Raw genomic sequence first — 10,383 nt, 5'->3', positions numbered from 1 at the left:
TTTTAGGGTTATAAAATTATAAAATTAATATTTTACTTATCATGCATCATGTTACCACGTGTATGCCCAAACCAATCCGTTATCTTAATAGGTGCTTATCGGGTTATCCAATAACGACCCGATTCGTTATCGTATTGACCCGAATATATGTTAATTTTGTGTCGTGTCGTGTCAGGAATTGTTAAGGCCTGGTAATTGGTGAGTCAGTCAGCTAAATAGTGTTTGTCTCTCTCTTGATAGTTGATATGCATTGACTGGGTTTTGCTTTTCCTTCCTTAATTTCGCGGAAATTGATCGTAGTTGCAAAAACTGAAAGGAAAAAGCGAAGAAATTAGTAAGAAAGTGAAAACCCACATAGCTAAGCCTAAGCGTGTTTCTTGCTGAACAAGGGAGTTGGAACGCTGCGACTTTGCCTGGTCTCTTCTAATTTTCATTTGCAATTTTCTGAAATTTATCATATCCCGTTTTAAAGTAATTGTTTCCTTGGTATATTATTGCATAATCTTTCTGGGTTTTCGATCATTGTTCTAAATCCGACTAGAATTTGGATGAAGTAGGTGGATTTTATAGTCGATTCGGGTTAAAATAGTATGTTATTTCATGGGTTTTGTGTTTGGAAGAGCATTGACCTGTTTCGGCTTCCGTTGTTTTGCAGTTAAATGCTTTGAAGTGGAGTCTGATAGTTGCAGCTCCATTATATCTTCGTAAAAGGGTACGTGCTACTCGTATAAATTTTCACATTATGACATCTTCTCATGGAAATTCTCACTCTGAAGCATTGGAACAAATAATCACTGAATTCTATGCCAAAGTCTCCACATAATCCTTGAATTTAGGACTCCATATATGTCCTCGCGTAATTTTAGCGGTGAGCAAGCCCTGGCATCCCCGTCCTCATCCTCATCGTCCTCATCGAGCATGAGGCCGAGGGATAAGTGGTTTAATCTAGCTCTGAGGGAATGCCCTGCTGCGCGGGAGAATCTTGATCTCTGCCAGTGCCATTTTGAACCTATGGTGGTTGATGTGATTATGGTTCAGAGACCACTTGATTGTGGCCAGGTCAAGTGTTCGCCTAAAAGGGATCTTGCTAGAAACTTGTCATTGAAAGAGCGGTATCCATGCTGTTGGAATTATGAGCAGGACGAATTTGGGTGTGACGCAAAGAGTGAAAATATTATAGAGAGATGGGTTCTGCAGTATGAGAGTCGGAAGATTAGAGATATAAATTCAAGGAGGAGGAGGTCGAGCAATAATAATTTATCTGCAGTGTATAAGAAATCAATGTTATTTTTGAGGTCTTTGCATGTCACTGTCAGGCTAACCTGCGTACAAAGCTTATCGCGACATCAATTCGTCTGGTCAAATTCGGCCATTTGCTATCACTTACCGGGTATCCTCTTTTTCTGAGCCCTTCACTTGTAGTGAAGAAGCAGAAATGCAGCGGTTCGGGTTCACCCCCTGTGGACACAGCTGGTGGCAGGCTTTGTATTTCTGTATTGTATTGTTCATCACTTTTAGATGTAAGCTCTGAACCATCAACTCCTATGTCTCCACAACTTATTCCGGACTATGTTGGTAGCCCATTGACAGATCGTCTTAAAGGGTTCCCATAACTTCCTATTACAGGAACAATACCACTATCCATCATTTTCCCCATTCTCAAGGCGACAGTTGGAGTTTTGACCATTATATAGCTACGCCACCTTCAGTTTCTTTCTCACCTTCACCTACATGTTCAGAACCACAAACTTCGATTTCTAATCCAGGTGCTTGTTGTTTTCAACCGACAGCCTTGCCACTTTATCCGCCTGAAACATCTCATGTTCATAAAAAGGATACAAGCTATGATGAGTATTGTCCTTCACCTGCCATTTCTCCCTCACAATCATCTGCCTCGCGCTCATTGCCAATCTTTATTCCTGGGAGTCGTCCTTCAAAGCCTCATTTACAATCTGAGAGTGCACTAGCTAGTGAACCGGCGGCTAAACTTGCTGATTTCCCTGCATTTTCCAACAAGCTAAATTTTACTCTTAGAGGAACTGGATCTGGCAGTTTTAAAAGTGATAAAACTACAGGTTTTAATCAGCATGGTACTGCGGTTGAGAAGGTATTGTAGATGCTGATGTTGTGAAGGTCTCATTAGAAAGTGGTTGTCTTTATTTAATATTTGTTATTTTTAATGCAGTTGTTTTATTTTGGGAAAGATGAAGCTAGACAATATTCTGGGGGTGAAAGTATCATCCAGCAGCTCCAGTAGGTCTTTTCCTGATGATTTGGATGATACCGATTTTGCTTACTCATTTGATGTGGAGTATGATGATGCGACGGATCCCAGCAGCAGGTAAGTTCTGAAGTTCATATGTTTCAGTTACTTCTATTTCTGCAAGTATTTTACCTAAGCTGTTTCACTTTCTGCCTACTTGTTTATGTCTCTATGCACTCTGTAGTTAGTTTTGATTGTCTTTGGAAATAACTTGCCAGTCAAACGGTTAATTATTATCTAAATATACACCACAGTTGTAACCGAGCAATGAGGGGTAGCTGCACTGTCAACATACAACGGGCATTGATCATGGATCAAACTAGTGATGTGAGATTGATTAGTAAGAAATTAGAAGGAAGCATTCTATATGATAAATTATTTCTTTCCATTGGTTAGTTTTTTATAAGGTTAGTTTACGAGTAAGACACCGTTCATACATGGTATGGTAATGTGTTGCATCATGCTTACTAGATGCAGGCCACCCATTTTAGTTGAAGCCCATGAAATGATTTGGGACATAAGCGCAATACTTAAATATGTTTGCTAAATATGCACGAGGGATTCTCGTTAGTTGTTGTGCTTTACACTGCTTTGCTCCTTTTTATCCAGAGAAATAGTATTGTCTTATGCAGTAGATACATGCTAAGGAGTACACATAACGATTCGTTAGCTATTTATTTACTGAACTTGAAAGATAAAGCCTTAGGACTTAGTTCAGTTTTTCAATATCAGTGTCTGAAAATTGGTATCCAAGTTTGGGCACAGGGTTAGAAACCCCTGTATACTAGGAACCCACATTTCATAATTATTATATGAGTTGACTGACATCTCGAACTCAATAGTGTAAGAAATTTGCTCAGAACGAGTCAGGTAGAGAAACATTCACAAGCCACCTGATACCGCTGACCTTCCCTAAGTATTTGGAAATATTTGATTTTGGGGTAAATCTCAGTTTACTACTATCATGTTTCATGGTTTTCAACATTTATTACATCTAGTTTTTTTCGTCCTAGAGTCATACCTAAAATGTTAATTTGGGAAAGTCTCATACATCCGTTAGTCAAATTGTTAAGTCTAACGTTAACTGGTGACGTGACGCCTATGTGAACAATGATTGGGCACCACGTGTCATTAAAAAATATTAAAATAATTAATTAAATAAAGTATTATAACAAAACAAAAAAAAAACAATAAGGAAAAAACCCAGAACCCCTGCAAATCAAAACAACAAAATATTCCGATCAAATCATCCCCAAACCCAATCTTTCAATTCAATCCCCCACTCTCAAACCCTAAAGTTCAGCTTTTTCAGATCAAAAGGAAAACCCCAATTCAATTAGTTTCAAAGTTTCAGTAAAATTCAAACTGAAAGACGATGTTGAACTCAAACCACCACCAACCCCCATCTCCCTCGGACGCATGATGTTGCGCGAGTTGTTGGTCCAGGTGCAGGAGGCAGCGGCGGAGCAGCTGGAGGAGCGCCAGAGCGACTGGGTTTATTGAATCGCGGTCGTCCCCTTTTTCCCTTCTCTCGAGGTCTCCTCCTTTCAAATTCAGATCTCCTCCAGATCTTCTCCACTCCATTTCAAAACTGCTTCCCAAAATCTCAACTTCCTCTCTTCTCACTTTCCCATCAGATCCACATTTTCTCGGGAAACAAACACCTCGAGCCGACGCCGCCTCCTTCTCCTTCAACAATGTCGAGGTTCATCAAACTCGCCTCTACTTCTCGCTTTCCTCCTAGTCCAATTCACCACCGCCGTCTCTTCTTCCTCTCCGCCAGAGCCCTCGCTGACTCCATCGCTGCAACCCGGCGCCGATTCACCTTCATCGCCATCTCCATCCCCGATTTCCCTCCCTCCATCTCCATCTCCGTCGGCAAGGGTTCGGCCGTCCTCGAGCTGCTTGCCGGTGAAGATGAGGCGTTGCTGGTCCGGGGGGATGCCCTCATTGGCTTGGATCTTGGCCTTAACATTGTCGATGGTGTCAGAGGACTCTCTCTCTCTCTCTTTCTTCTCTATGACTCTCTCTCTTTCTCTTAATTTCTTGAAAGATTTGATGATTGATTGTGTATGTGGTTTCAGTAAGCTCTTACCTCAGTGGAAGATCCAAGCTTTTGCACTAATTTCTTCATCTCAGCCAGAGAAAAATCTTGGGTTTTTCATCCAAGCCCAGTGAAGCAAAAGCAAAGAGGAGAGCGGAGAGAGAGGTAGAGAGAGAGGGGGGGAGAATGAAGGGAGAGAGAGAGTGCGGGGGTAGGGTTTTTTTTAATACTTTTATTTAATTAATTATTTTAATATTTTTAATGATACGTGGCGTCCAGTTATTGTCCACATAGGCACCACATCATCAGTTAACGACAGACGTAACAGTTTGACTAACGGATGTATGAGATTGTCCCAAAATTAACACTTTATGTATGACTCTGGGACAAAAAAAACTTAATTACTAAATGTTGAAAACCATGAAATATGAGGGTAGTAAATTGAGATTTACCCTTGATTTTGAGTTGCTTTTTTCTTTTCTTTTTTGTGCAAGTATTTTACATATTACTTGGGTTTTTTTTTCTTTTTCTTCTATTAATGATAATAATTTTATTTTGTGTAAAATATTTTGATGCTATTTCTTTGTGTGATTGAATGTACATTTACTAATAATAATACCCTTGATGCAGAATCAAGTGGTACAAATAATGTTCAAATTGTTGGGGATGGATGTGATGCATATAGGATAGCTGTTTAGCCAAAATAGTTCATGAGATTATAACCTCTCACTTTGGTCCCTAAAATTTGAAATCGATAAAATTAGTCCCTGAGATTGTCCACCATCAATCATTTTGGTCATTCTGTGAAAAATCTCCATTAAACAAGAATAAAATGACAAAAATACCCTCAATTTTTTGTCAAATCATTTTATCCTACTAATTATTATGACCAAAATGATTGATAGTGGACAATTTCAGGGACCACTTCTATTGATTTCAAATCTCAGGGACCAAGGTGATGAGTTATACAAATCTTATGGATCATTTTGGCTAAAAAGCCCATATAGGATTTATCTTCCCTTTATCACTAGGATTTTTTTTCCTTGTTTGTTGGGTTAGTTCCGGTGCACAAAGAAGCACCAGACCAACAGCAAGAAACCATGATAAATAGAGGTTGAGACATAGCTACATCCACATTGCAAATAAAAAGAAAGTGCATCTGCTTGATGCTCCCTTCCTTTATTAGTAAAGGATACGTGGGTCCTTTGCGGAGTAGGATTAATCAACCACAGAGTGGGGCTATTCTGCCTCATGGAGGCAAAATCGTCCCCTTTACTAAATAACCCCATAGAGTGTTTTTCCTCATGAATATGTTATGAGGTCTTTGGTGATTCACCATTACTTAAAAAAATGAACATCTAGGCAAGGAAAAGCAAAGGGATTAGTGATTGTCGATAAAGAAATGAGTCTGTCTTTTGTCCTCGTCTTTTGTTTGTTAGGGTTTCAAGTGCCATTATGAGTATAAGTTGACAATTTTTGCAAGGAACTGCGATGGGTCATCTTTTGATTAGTCATTGCTTGATAATAGTATGTAAACATTAGAGCTACAAGGAGTCAATCTCAAGCATCGAAGTCCTCATGCACATTAAACCATTTATAAGGTCTTTGGTTTATAGGTGAGCGACTATGTTCTCTGCATCTGGTGATACTGTGGTCATAGAGTTCAATGTTCGGGCATTCTTTTAGATTCTCTTGATTTGTTTGTGAAAGGCATATGGCCCTCTCAAATGCATAGATATGGTTTTGCTAATGCGGTGTGATGATCTTATCTTTTTGCCTCAGACCTGAATCTATTGACAAACATGTACCGCTATGCGAACCACACGGGCCTGGAGGGTTGTTTCCAATTAGAAAATCCCAAGATGCTGTTGTTGGTGCACTTGTACATATGTTAAGAAAAGCCCCACCTCTCTGGTAGAATCACTCGAATTCAGTAAATTTGTCATAGGCCGGTAGGCCTGAAACCTGGAGCAACTGTAACCAAGAGCCTGATCGGTCTTCTGAGGATCATGCATCAATTCAGCATGCTAGTTCTTCAAGCGTCGTTTCATCTGGGCTTATATCATCAAAAACTACCATGGATGCATTACAAGAGCTCCGGGGTTACAAGACAATGAAAAACTTGTTAATAGGGAAAGGCAGTAAATCTCATAAGTAGTCCAAATATGCTTCTGCTTCTGCAGTAAACCTACAACATTTTGGTTTTCAGTTTTCGCGGTTTCATTCTGAATGGCTGAAAAAAAAAATTTCCTTTTATTTTTTTGGCGTCCACTTCCATTTGTACATATATTTGAGAAAATTTGATTATATAAGTTTAGCAATGATGTATATAAATATGTCCATAATGCTTGCTCCTTCGATTTACTGTCCTCATTTCTATAATAATTATAAACTTTGGTTCATTAGCTGGGAAGTAGTGCATCTATTTTTCTTTCATGTACTTTTATTCTTTATCAAAGGTTGAGGGAGATTTTGAACTCGGAACATCTTCCAGGAATGTGGAGAGAAATACCGCTATACCAGATAGCACTATCAACTATTAGTTTCTGCATAGGTGATCACTACTATTTCTGGCTATCTGTCTGTCCGTTCTCTTAGCTCTCATCAAGATCTTTCACAAGCTATGGAGAAGCTACTTGGATATAGCGTTGCAATGACATCAAAGTAAGAAAAATGGACAAAATTGTGAAAGATGGCGAACCTGCGATGGATGGAGCTTAAAAGTGAGTTCTTATCTGACAATTCTTATATATAAGGGGAAACAAATAGGAAATGACACAAATTGAAGGAAAATTTGCTAATATGTAGCTATTGTGTTGCCAGAATATGATTCCGGCAATGGTAGCTAGCACTAAGTCGATGCTAGAAAGGTGGTAAAATCATGAAGATGAAGAGAGAGGCGTTTGAAGAATTTAGGCTTTTGACTTCAGAAGTGATTCCCAAACAGCTTTTGGAAGCAACTACTTAGAAGGAAATGACATTTTTGAGATGATGATGAAATTATCCTTCTTAACATCCAAAAACTCCTCACAATTAGATTTCCCGATCTTAGGCAACTATTTTTCCGTTCAAATAGTGGTTCTGGTGGATGACTTTCCTTTCCTTAGTTCTTTTGCCACTTCCGTTTTGGTGCAAGGCAGACAGGCGTCGTTGGCTTCGTGAAGCTTGTGTTGGGCCTTCTTCTCGAGACGCTACTTTTCTGGGTCAGTCTTCCACATGTGTTACTTATAGTAACGTGTCTCCTGGCTTTCAAGCATTGATCTTCAACGTGGGCTAAGAAAGGAAAGTCAGCCTCTCTCTTCATTAAATGCATGCTCTTAGGCTTTCACGTGACTTATAAGCCTTAGGCTTTTGCTTGATGGCATGTAGGGAAACTAGTCCCATGTTAAAGCAGTCGAATTTTGTAGGGAAGTTAGTCCCATGTTAAAGCCTTAGGCATATGCGTGATGGCATGCAGGGAAGGTAGTTTCTTGTTAAAGTCGTAGGCTTTTGCATGGGGACATGTAAGGAAGCTAGTCCCATGTTAACATCGTAGGCTTTTGCGTGGTGGCATGTAAGAAAGCTAGTCTGATGTTAAAGATGTAAGAAAGCTAGTCTCATACTAAAGCCTTAGGCTTTTGCGTGTGGTGCTTGAATTTTTAGAGGCTTTGCTTTTCCTGGGTATATTTGCTTGTTTTCCCAGGTATTTCATTTCTTGCTTTGCCATGCTTTAATGGTTGTATTCTAACCGTGTCTCTTCATTGTAGCGTCTGATAAAGAAGCTGCACATGTTGGTCCCGCTTATAAAACCAGGAGTTCTCAGGTCTCTGTGTCATCTGGTACTCTTAAGCCTCCTAAATATCTTGATATTACTGGTTCAAGTGAAGAGGATCGGAGTACCAACAGTGCTGCTGACAACAAGGAATCTAGTGAGGATTTGGATGCTGAAGAGAGTAGCAATACAAATGTCAAATTTGAACCAAGAAGTAGAGGGCATCCTCAGGCTTCCCCTGGGAAAGGTGTGGCTGACGGGGATAGTGATGCAGGATTAAGTGACAAGAATGACAACAAAGTGATTGGCAGTGTTAATTTCGATGAGGTTGATGTTTTCCTCAATGATGATATCCGAGTAGGTGTAGCGTATTGATAGGAGCATATTTATGCGACTGAGTTAGCTTGTTCTCATGCATTTATGTTGTTATTCCTTAGTTGTTTTAGTGTTTAAAGTCATTTTCGTGCAATTTCAGGTTCTAAGGACAAGGTATGCAATAAGGTGCATTTTGGAGCAGTTTTGGGCTTGGAATGGATAGCACATGCATGGAGCAAAGTGGTTGGACGAAATTAAAGATCTAAAGAAGCTAGGAATGTGCCAAGGAGAGGAAGAAAATAAATAGAGGACCAAGGAAGACAAGGAAACCATCAAGAAATAGGAAAGACTAGTCAAACTTGCCTTATCTTGTCTTTACCTTTTCTAATCTAAATTACCAAAGATTCAGTCACACGAAGGGTTTCTAAATACTTTAGGACATTTCATTACATATTCTACAAGTCCTAAACCTGCCTTAAAAGTCCAAGCCATATCATCCTTCACCATTTCTCTTCCTTGTCGTGCAAGGGAGCCTCCCTTTCCTATTTTCTGCCATAAATCACTCCAATTTCCACCCATGTCGTGCATCATCACCCTTGTTCCCTTCATTATTTCACATTTCATGCATTATTACATTGAATCATTGCACTCAATTGCTACACCATTCCTCGTTCCCTCCATTTCAGATTTCATGCATCATTGCACTCAATTGCTACACCACTCCATGTTTCCCTCCATTGCCATGCACTTCCTCTATAAAAGGAAGTGTGTGTAACATAAATTTAGTTCAGTTTTTGCTTGATCATTCATCCCCATTTCAATACAACCTTCATCCAAACACATCCATTCATCTTTACATACATTCCTCCATATAAACAAACCTTCAAACACTCACTAACACCTTGTGCCGTAGCAAAGGAAATAAAGGAAAATGCTTGGACGTGCTTGCTGTCCAACTTGGATTGTTGGAGCGTTTAGGTGTTTTCTTTCTTTTGTTTCTAATGTTTAAATTCATTTCCTTTCGTTTTGTTGTAAATATGAGTGGCTAAACCCCTCTTGGCTAGGGGTGATTTCAAAACCATGATTATGTGTGCAATATAATTTGATAAATTCCAGTTATGAACTCTTGAATCATGAATGGAATTGGCTTAACTATTTGATTGATAACTTATTTGTATTTATTAATTAAGGGTCGACACTTAATTGGCATGCATAAATCCGTTGCTAGAATATAAGGAAGTTTCACATAATCATTACAAACTTATATTCACATGTAGTGAAGGTCGCTTATAAACGATCGCGTTAAGTTCAATTCCTAGCATAAGCGACATGATGTCATAGTTGCAAGTGCTTTGTCAATGCTTATAATTCTCATTAAACGTAATGATATTTGATTGTATCTCTATTATGATGTCATGTAAGGAACTTTTGAAGAATGTTTTGGGTTGTCGAATGATGTCATCCAATCCAATAAAACAAGGAAAATCTGAGAGTTAACTAGGGATGTCACGGTTAATTTGGAGCATTGTCATTCATAATTCAATGAAGTAGTAACTGGAAATCGAATTATTTGCATACATGTCATGTGTGGAGAAAAAGCCTCAAGCTATCCCATCCATCATCTTATTTCTTAAATTTATTTTACAAGCTGTCTAATTTTTCATACTTGTTTGTTTGTTTCAACTTCATCCAAATCAAAACCCCCCTTTTAGTTTCTTGTTTCAAAGTGTTTCAAATCTGTTTTAGTTTGTGTTTTTAAGTGTTTTGATTCAAGTAAAAGTCAATTTTCGTCCAAAGTCATTCATAGTGTCTAGTTTAAGTTTATTTGGTTGTTTTAAGCTGTTTTGAGTATTTTAAGTTTGCTTTGAGTCTTGTGAGTCTTGTTAAGTGTTTTTAAGTTTAGTTTTATGTTTTTGAGTCAGTTTAGAGGTCATTAGCAAGCCCTTCTAATCCCCGGTTCAGAACGATCCCTACTTATACTTGTACTACAATTGTTAAAAGAGGGTTAAA

General features: G+C 38.8%; 1 pseudogene; it reads left to right on the top strand.

Annotated features, from left to right (window-relative positions):
- Positions 1-250: 250 nt before the first annotated feature.
- On the top strand, positions 251-6,709 carry LOC126604567 (autophagy-related protein 13b-like; annotated as a pseudogene).
- Positions 6,710-10,383: the final 3,674 nt, after the last annotated feature.

The sequence above is a fragment of the Malus sylvestris genome, chromosome 15 (genome assembly GCF_916048215.2).
Source record: "Malus sylvestris chromosome 15, drMalSylv7.2, whole genome shotgun sequence".
Taxonomy (NCBI): Eukaryota; Viridiplantae; Streptophyta; class Magnoliopsida; order Rosales; family Rosaceae; genus Malus; species Malus sylvestris.
This window is presented reverse-complemented; position numbering and strand designations above follow the sequence as displayed.